The sequence below is a fragment of the Hyaena hyaena genome, unplaced genomic scaffold (genome assembly GCF_003009895.1).
Source record: "Hyaena hyaena isolate Hyena2069 unplaced genomic scaffold, ASM300989v1 scaffold_1097, whole genome shotgun sequence".
Classification (NCBI taxonomy): domain Eukaryota; kingdom Metazoa; phylum Chordata; class Mammalia; order Carnivora; family Hyaenidae; genus Hyaena; species Hyaena hyaena.
The window spans coordinates 87235-99674 of record NW_024081731.1 but is presented as its reverse complement, the minus strand read 5'-3'; positions in this window follow the sequence as shown (position 1 = coordinate 99674).

The following is a 12440-nucleotide window of genomic DNA, read 5'->3' as shown; positions in this document are numbered from 1 at the left end:
CTGGAAGCTAGAAGTCCAAGATCAAGGAGTTGGCAGTACTGGTTCCTTCTTTTTTTTTTTTTTTTTTTTTAATGTTTACTTATTTTTGAGAGAGAGACTCACACACAGAGTGTGACTGGGGGAGGAGCAGAGAAAGACACACAGAATCTGAAGCAGGCTCCAGGCTCCAAGCTGTCAGCACAGAGCCCAATGCAGGGCTCAAACCCACAAACCATGAGATCGTGACCTGAGTTGAAGTCCAACACTTAACTGACTGAGCCACCAGGTGCCCCAGTATTGGTTCCTTCTAAAGGCTGTGAGGGAGGGATCTGTTCCAGGCCTCTTTTACATGGCTTGTAGATGGCCTTCTCCCCTCTGTGTCTTCACAGCATTTTCCCTCTCTGTGCATCTCTGTGTCCAAATTTCCTCTTCCTATAAGGGTACCAGTCATATTGGATTAGGGCCCACATTAATGACCACATATTAATTTAATTTAATCACCTCTGTAATGACCCTGTCTCAAATACGGTCACATTCTAAGGTACTAAGATATTAGGGTCTCAATAAATGAATGGCAACAGAGGTGGGAGGCACATAAAATGCTTAACAGATGCCCAATGTCTACTTGGTATGAGCTTGAGAAAATCTAAAAGCAGTGATTTTCAACTCAACCTGACTCCTCTAATGAGGTAATACAAATAGTATCCATTGCTAAGCCTCATATATGAGTGTGTCTGAAAAGTCTGACAGACAGAATTGCCAAGAGCTTATTTTCACCTGAGAGACTGAGTAACCTTGTGGAATAAATGGACACAGAAGAGGACAGGAAGACAAGTGGCCAGCGGGAAAGAACATGGTGTCTGTCACCTGAATATTCTTTCCAATTCCTGTAAATTCATATCCTTTGGAGGAAAAGAAAGACTTCAAATTAAAACTGAAGGAGCTGTTTTTAGTTTTTAAATGTTTTTAGTTTTTGTAGCATAAGCAATGCTGCCTTATTATCGGGCTAATAAAGAATAATATTATCCTTATTTCCCAACCTAAAATAGCATAACTGGGTACACTGATGACTCAGAAAATGCAGTAAAGCTTTGATGACAAAGTGCTCCAGTACATCGACTAGATGTGACATAAGTAGCAGCATCTGGTGAATACAGTTATGCCCAGAAAAAGCAGGAGCAGAAAGTATAGGTGCCTAGCAGATACAGGTGGTAGGTGACTGCCTTGGTTCATGACAACACTTAAGTCACATCATAAAAATTTTTAGACATTTTTGGGAGAGTTGGGAGTGATTTCACGAGAAGCTAGGGTACATATCATAACAGGTAAGAGCAAGAGTTAACAAATACAAATTGTCCCTAAAAAATAACGAGCATGTGCGTGTGTGTGTGTGCGTGTGCATGTGCGTGTATGCACGTGTGTGCATGTGTGCGTGTGCCTGACTGGATAACCAGGGCTTCCAAAATCACAGTTGAAGAAAGGGATTCTAGGAAAGTGATATTTTTAATAGAGGAGCTTCTGATTGATTGCAATTCAATTTCAATTTGGCTTTATCTAAGTCAGAAAGGTTATAAGTTAATGTTAGCATCTGGTCAGTATAGTTCTTTCAATCACACTGTGTTAAAGAGATACATACTTCTGTCTCTTATACTGGTAGGCTGTCATCTTCATTTGGGTAATGGAATTGAGGGTTAGGAAAGTCTAGCAGAAAGATGCATTATTTCATTCACCCACATCATTGTGATTTTATTGAGTAAAAGTGCTCAAAGTTAGACTCTCTTTGGTGGTTTCATTTGGAAAAACAAAATTCCCAGAAGAGGGGACACATGAACATCAAGAGACTTCCAACAAATCAGATGCCTGCCAAGTTCAATTGCATAAAATCCTATTGTAACATTGGCCCCTATTGTCTCCTAATTGTGGTTTGTAGTGAAAGTCTGTGCGGTTTGCAATGAATCCACCATCCAAGGTGGAAGGTTGATGACAACCTTATTTTCCTTGTCACAAAGTACATGAGAAAACCAAGCAGAGAGGGATAACAAAGGGCAGAAATCCTGAGGCTAAATTACAGGTTTGTATATCCCTGAAGTATTATTAGCCTAGTCAAACTCCTACTGAGCCTCTGCATTGTATTTAGATTTCTGTGGCTTCAGTGGGACACCATGCTCTATGCTTGGTTGCCTAGTGAAGTGTTGTTATTTAAGAGTTGATGCATTCTCTCCAGCTGTGGCAACAATCCCCACAGAGGTTTCACATTAGCTTAATTTTTCAAAGTTCTACAATTTCGTTTTAGTTTAACAGAAGTAACATACAGAGATGGAAAGTTTTTATCAAGGACATTTTTACAGAACTATGGCTAACTAGTAATGACAGACGTGGACCCTCCAAGTTCAATTACCTGAGAGCTTCAGTCTTGTAAAGCACCTGACCTAGAATCTGAACACAGAAGACATCCAACAAATATCACTTCCCTTGCCATTCAAGCTGACCACGCTGTGGGCTTCTATTCAATCATGATGCGGATTTTTATATAAAGCTCTTAATTATGTCAGAGACTTTGTTTTCGAAACAAATTTCAAATAAGGAAATACTTCAGCCTTGCTACTGTATGAATAAGCACCCAACTAAATGACTCTCTCTTGGCCAGTGATCTGGGCTGGTCAGTCAGGTGGTTACCGCCCAGTTATATAGAGGTCAGAAAGTGGGCTGCAACTATAGAGAAAAGGGACACGTAACTGCCTCAAGTCTATTTGAAGCCTGGGTAGCTTTGAGGCAGCAGCTGAAGCAGAAGATTAGGGCAGGCTGGAGTCTAATCTATTTGCCTCCACATGCGTTCTGACCTTAAGTAAAAAAGACAGAAGTGTGGCAAGTGGCAAGGAAACTCTGTCCTCTGTCTGGCAGGGACCACAGGCCCCCCTGACCTTCCGCTTCTGGTTGAATTCAGCCAATAGGAAGGCCTACTAGAAGACTAAGAGAGAAAGGAAAGCAACAGAAAGGTATGCATTCCCTCAGCTCCTACCAGCTGACTGCAAAGCTTCACCAGAAGTTACAGGCCCCATCAAGGCAGCCCACCGTATTCCTCCTCTCAGGTTCCAGAAACACCATCTCCCCATGTCTCTTGGGGCTTAGAGGGACGACAACCACTAGGCACTTTATAATCATTTAAACTTTCCCTACACACTACCCACACCTCTGTAACTTGTGTATGAAGCCACCCTCAAATTATCCCTTTAAAAGGGCAGGGGCAAAGTGTGTTACATTTATTCAAACACTCATATCATGCACGTCAGCACAGTGAACACTGCTCAGCCACATTGACATGAAATGACCTCCACTATGGACGTTTCTGACACCATTGTCCAACTGCACTGTTCACTCTTTCAGCGAATATTTGCTGGTGCACTTCTCTGTGCTGAACACGGACACTGTTCTAGGCAAACCGGCAAACACAGTGAGTGTGCTGGGTAGCCCCAGCTCCCCATGTTAGAGATGAAGTCTCTTGGCTTCCTGTTCGTCTCATCTCCATGACCTGCTGGAGATCAGGCCTTCATCACTGGAGTCCACTGCCCAGCAGACTCCACATCCGCGCCCCTGCCTCCCTTCTGCCCAGTCCATCTTCTGCACTGCACACCACAGTCTTTATCGCACAGATAAAAGGTGACTTGTCAACTCCTGAGCATGCCGTGTGGTCCTTGCCCTTCTTTCCATCCCATGATCCTGTCCTGCCAACACTTACCGTTCCCCCATCATGCAAGGTTTTTCCATGCTTCTATGATTGTCACATTCTCTTCTAGCTGCTTGGAATGTTGTCTTCCCATTATCTTCCTGGAAAACTCCTAACTTAAGTGAGCCTACAAAGCCTTCCAGGGACTGATGGGTGGAATTAAATGCTTCCTTCCATGTGGTCCCCACACACACCTCTGTCACATCACTCATAACGTTCTGCTGCAAAGCTGGTTCACTCTTGTCTCCCCTATACTATGCTCGGATTGTGGGCAGGGGCCCTGTCAAATGCTACTTTAAAAGCTGCCCATAGTGACTTCTGCATTCCAGGTGGTACAACATGTTTCTCTTTGGGGAAGATTTGGAGGTTATTTTATTGGGGAAAACACCATGGTGTCCTTTTTAATTTACAAAGGAAATGCCCAAAGCCTGACATGAAAAGAGAGACTAAGACAACAAGAAATCAAATATTGTTAAAATCAAGCCCTTGGGTAGTCTGGTGAATCTCTAGGGAGACACTACCTGGCCACTAAGACAGGCCCCCTGTCCTTCCCCAGTGAGGAGGCTGAGGCTAGGGAAAGGAAAAGCTAAATGGGTGAGAGTGGACCCCGAAAGCAAGACACCTGCTGGCTGGGGCTGTAGAACATGCTTTAGGAGCAGTGATAGCTAATCTCTCACTTATGCTTTCCTTTTCTCGTTGTAACACTTAGAAGTCACAATGACTTCTAAGACATCACTGTCATCTGTTCACCTCTATATCCCAATAGCAGCCTTGGAGAATGAAGGAAGAAAATGTATTTGTGCTTTGGGGCCAACCAGAGCACAGACAGGCAGCTCAGCGAGCGTAGGTGAGAAAGAGGGGCAACAGTGAAAAGGATCCCGAGCCAGAGCAGCACCCAGACAAAGAGAGGACACTAGCAGTTGCAGGTGCATTGTCTTTGTTCTTCCTGACAGTTCCATCCTGTTTTCCTTTCCTTTAGTAGCTTTGTTCTTTTTTTAAATTTTTTTCTAATGTTTATTCATTTTTGAGAGAGAGAGACGAACATGAACAGGGGAGGGGCAGAGAGAGAGGGAGGCACAGAATCTGAAGCAAACTTCAGGATCCAAGCTGTCAGCACAGTCTGATGCGGAGCTTGAACCCACAAACCATGAGTTCATGACCTGAGACAAAGTCAGACGCTTAACTGACTGAGCCACCCAGGTGCCCTGCATAACTTTATTCTTACAATGCCTTAAGGAGCTGGAGAAAAAGCCAAAGACAAAGATAATAGGACCCCATAGTGACAAATCCAAGGTAATAACCTTGGTGAAACTGGGGGAAATGGTTGGCTAATTAGTACAAGCCAGCTAAGAGCTTTTCTGGGCTCCAGTGAACCCTTGACTCTCACCCCAAGCTGCCAGCCAGAGTTATCTCCGCAGCCACAGCCAATGGGGCAGGTCACAATTTCATGGATGTGGCATCCAATTTGCTCCTAGTTTTCACTTTCCTGAGCCACTAGAATGGTTCGAGGCAGCTGAAGGACTAATTTCTCAAAGCCACCAGGATAAAGAAACAGAAAACCAGAGAGAACAGGGCAGAGAAACGCAGTGTGTCCTGGGAGGTGTGGACTAGAAAAGCTGGGCCATAGAGCTTCCGGGCCAGTGGTTTTGGGGAGCCTGCAGTCAGTAACTCTATGCTCATGAGTGTTTATTCAGACAAAAGCCCGCAGACCTCAGAGGCTCCACCGACTCTCACAAAGAGACCAAAAAGACATTTGTGTTCCCAACTTTAACCTCCACACCACTTCCTTCCTCCTAGGCACACTTCTTTTCGTTGGAAGACCCTGGTTTTTTGTCCTATGAAGCATAAGTCCCCCCCTCCCCCCGCAAAGTGGCTAAGAGGGCAAGGTCGCAGGAAATCACCACGCACACAGGCAGTGCAGGTGCAAGGCACTCAAAACCAAGGCTACTGATGTGGCTGGACTGCCTCCCGGGCAGGAGGCTCAGTGAGGGACACATGCAGTCAAGGCCACGTGGCCAGTGAACAGGCCCCCGCAGGCATGTGAGAGGAAGCTGCAACAGAGCCCCCCTGCCAGTGGGAATATTCTGGACGCGGCTGTTTACTATTTTAAGTGCTTCTGCAAAAGAATGTGAGAAACATAAAAGGTCAGAATTGTGAGCTGCCCATTACCGCTCATGGCTTGAAGTGGATGAGAAATAGGAAAATGATAGAATTAATGATGAACCAGGAGACAGAACAAAGGGGAAATGACACACAAGCAGGGGTTGACAGTGTGTTTAGATATACTGCTCATTGCTATCCACACCGAGGGGCTCCAGGACTGAGGGAGGATCAGAACACAGGAAAGGTCCCCTGGCAAACGCATCCAACACTGTAATCCCTTGGACAATAACATTAAAACACAGGTGAATTGTATTAGCAAAAGGTGACTGGTTGGTTAACAGATTCTGCATTTGGAATTTATTTCTGTTATTCATAGGAGCACCCTCTTTCCTAGGAACACAAAGCAATTTACCTTTTAAAATGTGTAGTACAGCTTATCAGTAGATTTCTAGACATAAACCTGAAAATATCAATTCCTATATTTGGATTTTTTCTAGCCATGAAAAAAAAAAAATCAAAGACAAGAGATTGGCATCTTTCTGAGAATGTAAGTGAAATCTTGAATGGAAAATAAAGCTCGTGTATCCATGACAAATGCAAATCCATCCAAAAACCCAAAGTGGTTAATAAGCACTGAAGTGTCATGGAGATAAGAAGCAAGGGATGAGGGGAGGGAGGAAGGGAACAAAAGCATGGGTTTTCGAAATCTCCAGACCTCAGACTGATTCCTGGATGCACCGCCTCCTTTGCAGCAACCATCAGTGTGCTATTCCCCTTCACCAAGCCCCAAATCCCTCCCTATGATCATGGAGACCACAATAGCTAAGAGCGGTAAAGGTTTAGACCTAGAATATAGCAAGGACAGAGGAAAAATGAGTTTGTCCCTTCTTCCTTCAGAACGGCTTTGGGGAAGCAACACTGAAATCTTTTTATACGGTCTTGAACTCCAATTTGTGGAGGCAGAGGCAGTCAGGAGCAAGAAAAGAGAAATGAACTAATGAGTAAAGATGAGGCAACAGGAAAGGAATCCCAAGAAACAGATAATTGCTCTCTGTCACTACAAAAATACAATAAACATTTAGTTCCGTCCTGTCCCGGTGGGCAGAGCAAATGCCCACCAATGGGCTGAGAGCTTACTAAGGAGGCCCTTGCAAGGCCAGTGACCACGGAGGGGGCGTCATCGCTCACCTTGGCTCCGGGGCCACTAACCAATAGATCATCTTTCCTTTCAGTGTAAAAACGGAATCAGGGATAACATCATCATCATAATCAAAAAGTCCACGGTATAACGCTAGGTTTAGTCTCTGAACACTTAATTGGTCATCCGATTTTAGTGTAGAGCAGGAGTTCCCAATATTTAAAAATATGAAAGCTGGAGAGCCTGGGTGACTCAGTAGGTTGTCTCTTGACTTCAGCTCAGGTTATGATCTCACCATTTGTGAGTTCGAGCCCCACATCGGGCTCTGAGCTGACAGTGTGGAGCCTGCTTGGGATTCTTTCTCTCCCCTCTCTCTCTGCCCCTTCCCCACTTGCTTTCTCTCTCAAATAAATAAATAAACTTTAAAAAAATTTTTTTAATATGAAGCAGTCTCTTTTGCAATGTCAAAACTGTCACAGACCATGGGGCACCTGAGTGGTTCAGTAGGTTAGGCATCTGACTTCAGCTCAGGTCATGACCTCACAGTTTCTGAGTTCAAGCCCCATGTGACAACTCAGATCCCAGAGCCTGCTTCAGATTCTGTGTCTCCCTCTCTCTCTCTACCTCCCCGGCTGATGCTCGCTCTCTCTCACTCTCTCGAAGATAAATAATAAACATTAAAAATTTTTTAAAAGGAATGTCGCAGACCAGAGCTGCCCTTTCAGTTCCTGTCAATTAAGAAAATCTATAATCTCAAAAAACTACTCTAAATGTACATTAGATTTAACCCCATGGTATCTACATATATTGAAAAATAGTCATGACACTTGTGTGTAAAATATTATCGATCCCACAACAGAGGACACTTAGTGAGAATACAGCTTTCTGGATGCATTGCAACCGTGTGGTATACAGCCTCCCTTCCCCCGGAGGTGCAAAGCCACGGATGAGAAACTACCTGCCTGGGGCACTGAGCTTCTTGCTCCTTTTATATAAATCTCCATCAAAAAGGCTGAAGATGAATAATGATTTGGTCAATTTTGAAGCCAACTTTTAAAAATAGAAAGATGGAGAGAAGAGCAAATATTGAGAGTAAATTTATCCCTAATGTTATACTGAATTAATGAATATGTTGCTTATTATAAACAACTGAAATTTATTTCTCACAGTTTTGGAGGCTGGAAACTAGAAGACTAGGTGCTGGCATGGCCATAGTCTAAAGAGAAGCTCTTTTCCTAGTTCATAAACGGTGCCTTCACTGTATCCGAACTTGGGGAAAGGGAAGGGATCTTTGCCTAGGGCTTCTTTATCCCCCCTTTGTCATTTTTTAAGGAAGAGATCAAACATCCCAATATCTCTCCTGTGAAGCACTAGAAAACAACAGTGAAAAAACCCCACAGGTTTTACAAGGAATTATTGGTACAGTGACATAGTTATGTCTCAGAGTCTCTTGAGAAATAATGCCGATTATTTCTTATTATTAATTATATCTGTTAAAAATGGAGCTGTGTATCGTTGGATGAAATTTAAATTCACCATATCATGCAAGGGCTCATGAACTAACTGAATGAAAAGTCTTTAAAATCCGGTTGTTGGGGTGCCTGGGTGACTCAGTGGGCTAAGCGTCCAACTTCGGCTCAGGCCATGATCGCACGGTTCGTGGGTTTGAGCCCCGCGTCGGGCTCTGTGCTGACAGCTAGCTCAGAGCATGGAGACTGTTTCAGATTCTGTGTCTCCCTCTCTCTCTGACCCTCCCCTGCTCACGCTCTCTCTCTCTCTCTCAGAAATAAATAAAACATTTAAAAATAAATAAATAAAATAAAATAAAATCTGGTTATTAAAACAGATGGAAAAAATTCCAGACATTCATACAATTATTTGATATGTTATGCTAAGAGTCTTGGGGAAAAACCAAAGCAGCTAACTGAAGACTCCTTTTTACTGCCTGAATTTCTTGAATGACAAATAAATAAATAAACACCCCCCAACAATACCTCCTGTCCTCCCATAGCAATGCCATTTTTATGAGACTATCCCCAGCAACCAGGTCCATGGTTTCAACGCAAATGGTGAGTTACACCACATCTCTGGCTAACGTGGAGGCATCCCGTCAGCCTGTTAGAACAGGCTTGAGCATCTGCCTTCCACATTTGGTTATGGTCTACAAACAGCAGCATAGAAGGCCCGGCAAAATTATTCATCGGGGACTTGTTTACATTTCTACTGTCAATTCTAATAGGTTTTTTATTGAATTAAATTCTTCTGCCCTCATTAGATTCATGATTGCCTGTCACTGAGGATGACATGTTTGAATTCCCACAAGGGTGTCAGACTCTCCATCTTGTATATTGCCCAGGAGGGATCAAGGACAAGGAGCAGTTGAAAATTTTACATGTCAATCCTTAAAATTATGGTATAAATACCGCTCGACAAATAAGTAGTTGTGCCTCACAACAAAGCAATGCAGAGAACCCCTGGTGTTCTTTGGTCTAGCAGGACTTATACCTCTGCGCTTCCTGACAGAGCCAGGCTGAACTGCTGCCTCCCAGCCTCAGCTCATAGATGTAGCACCTTGTGGTTTCTCAGGTCTTGCTGGAAAACATGACAAGAACAATAACAAACCACAGTATCTAAAGGCTATCAAGGCTTCCAAACATGAACAGCCACCTGGGGCAGGGCTTAGGGTAAGGCTTATTGCTAAGAACACAATAGAAGGTGCAGAGGAAACCTGGGCATTGTGGAGGGCAGATGACTCTCTGCTAGATAAGAGAGAGACCCCCCAAGTGGTGGTCACGTTTATTGAACGTTTTATTCTGCTAAGCATTTGTTATGCTTTAATTCTTTAAGACTTACAACTCAGTGAGGAATAACGCTTACACCCATTTTCACAGCAGAGGCCACTGAAGCCCAGAGAGCCATTTTCCCATAAAGTAGCTGAGCAGGATGGAAACTATGTCCATCTGACTCTCATATTACAGCTCCCCCTCCCACGTTGGATCAGGGTGGAGGCCATCCCTCCAGAGACATGGAGTGGTCCCAGAAGCTGACAAGGGGTCTTTGGGGACTCAGAAAGGGCCCTGGCTAAGGGGATCAATGGAACCACAAGCCAGATTCCACAGAGATCTGGAGCACGGATACAGTACCAGTTGGACCATCCTTAGTCAAAGTTTGGGGTTTGCTCTTTCTTCAGTAACTAAGTGGAAAGAAAAAGAGGACTGTACTAGCCAAGAACTGTGATGGAAGAAAAATGAACTATCCTCTATTTCCTTGATACTTAATTTTCAAATATATTTACAGATGTCCCTATGAGACTATCTTTTGGGGGGATTTGTAACTAGCATCAAATCAGATTGCTTCATCCTCTACGCCCTAAAATGTTTATGTATTACAGCTTGATCCCATTTTCCAACATTCCCCAACCTGAATTTCTCTGAGAGATGTTGCCTTCTCTCAAGAATCTAAATCCCTGGGGATGAGGTTCAGGCAACTATATCCTGAGCTCCCCAACACAAAAGTCCTGAGATGTAAAGCAAGTTAACATTTTGCATTTGGATACCAATCAGTCATGGTATCTTTTGGGGGATTTTTTTTCACGGAGTCTTCATATGTGGAGGAAGTGAGGAGGTACAGCTTTGGGACAGGAGGCCATGAGCAGTAGGCTGGCTATAGAGAAACACAGCTTCTCATCACTATTAAAATTCTTCTCCAAGAGATTCAAAATCAACTGTATTGGAATATCCAAAAATATTTTTTCTATTAAAAGCAACTGTAACCTAGAAAGAGCAGAGTATAAGGACAGGGTTTGTTTGATTGTTTGATGGCTTGCTTATTTGCACTCACACACTCAGAACTTGATACCTACGTGGGGAAGCAATTTTGCCTGGCGACTCACTACTCCCCGGTTGACTGTTGAAACCACCTGATGTTTCAGCCATGTCTCTTTAATGGTTTAAAGCAGGAAAACAACTTCTCTCTTCCCAGATCATTTCTCTTTTTCTTCCTCTACCTCCATCTTTTCTTCTGCGAACTCTCCTTTCTTATTCTTTTTCTCTCTGTCTTCATTCTCCGCATCTCAACTTTCTTGGACAACCTCTCTGTACTTGGCTTCTAGACACTTCCTTCTGTTTTGATTTGTCTTTCCTTGCAGACTCCAGGATGCCTTCTGTTCTAACAACATTCCTTTCCCTGCCACTCCCAGGCTCATGGTTTGGTACCCAAGCTGTTTTCTGTTCACTGGCAGCTAGCCTCAAATTCCGTTCTGCCACAGGATTTAACTCTAAGTCAGGCAGTAAATGGGCTCTTTACAAATCTTGCTTAATTTAAAGAACTCCCTCCGTGAGCTGCATTTCTGGGGACATTTTTCAAGGGTGTTAGCAATGAGGCTATATGCACTTGCTTGTACAACAGCAGACTGGCCGCTGTTCCTGTCATTCTGAGAGACCAAAGTTAAGTCTCAAATTAACTAGCCAGTGTAAACTGCAGGCAGCAAGAGAGGGATTTCACAGACTCATTGTTTTTCTTCTAATTTGTATAGTTTTAGCAACTAGGGCGTGAGGTATGCAGGCCCACATGTCAGTGTGGTGGAAGCGGCAGGAGACTATTGAGCTGATCGGCTCGAGAGCAGGTTGGATGGTGGAGAATAGAGAAGACTGGAAGTCATTATTATTACATCACTCAACCTGGATGACTGGGAGAATAGCTTAGTCATTGTCTTTCATTGCTACCTATGTGACAATTCATGTCCTATCCCTTTCTTATTTTGTCTACTTGGGACCGTTGACCTTTGGTTCATAAGGTCGTTTTTTCAAGGGCTAATTTGGATAGATAAACTGTCAACAGGTCACTGAACAACTTGAAATGCTGTACAAAATAGCGTTTGAGTGCCATGCTGTGTTGGCATAGCCATGGCAGGGTCCATGGAGAAAACAATACTCAAGCATCTGGAGAAGATGAGTCCATGTAACCCATTTTGTTGGAAGAGAATGCAGTTTTCATTGTGATTAAGACCTTTCACCACCCCAGGAAACACATTGTGATTAAGACCTTTCACCACCCCAGGAAACAAGGAACCCAGGCAGAACACATCCAATTCCATTCTCCTGTCCCTCCTCAGATGCTAATGAGGAGTGACACGGCCAAGGCCAATGCAAACGCAGCAGAGGAGCGTAGAGAAAACAAGAGGGCATGGTGAGATGAGATGAAGGGAAAAGAAGGAAAAAACTACATTAATTGACAGAGGGACTATGGTGCAGATCAGCCTCTCTGTATGATAATACAATGGTAAGCTCCATTAAAAAAATAATAATTAATGAAGAAGAGACCTCTCCCCTGGTATTATGGGTACAGCCTAGTCTTTCAGTGCAGAGCAGTATCCACTCACCATAGGTAACTATTTAACTTTAAATTGAATTAAAAATTTTGTTCTTGAATTGCACCAGCCACATCTCAAGTGCTAGTAGTCCCACTGGGTCAGTGCCTGCCACATAGGACGGGACA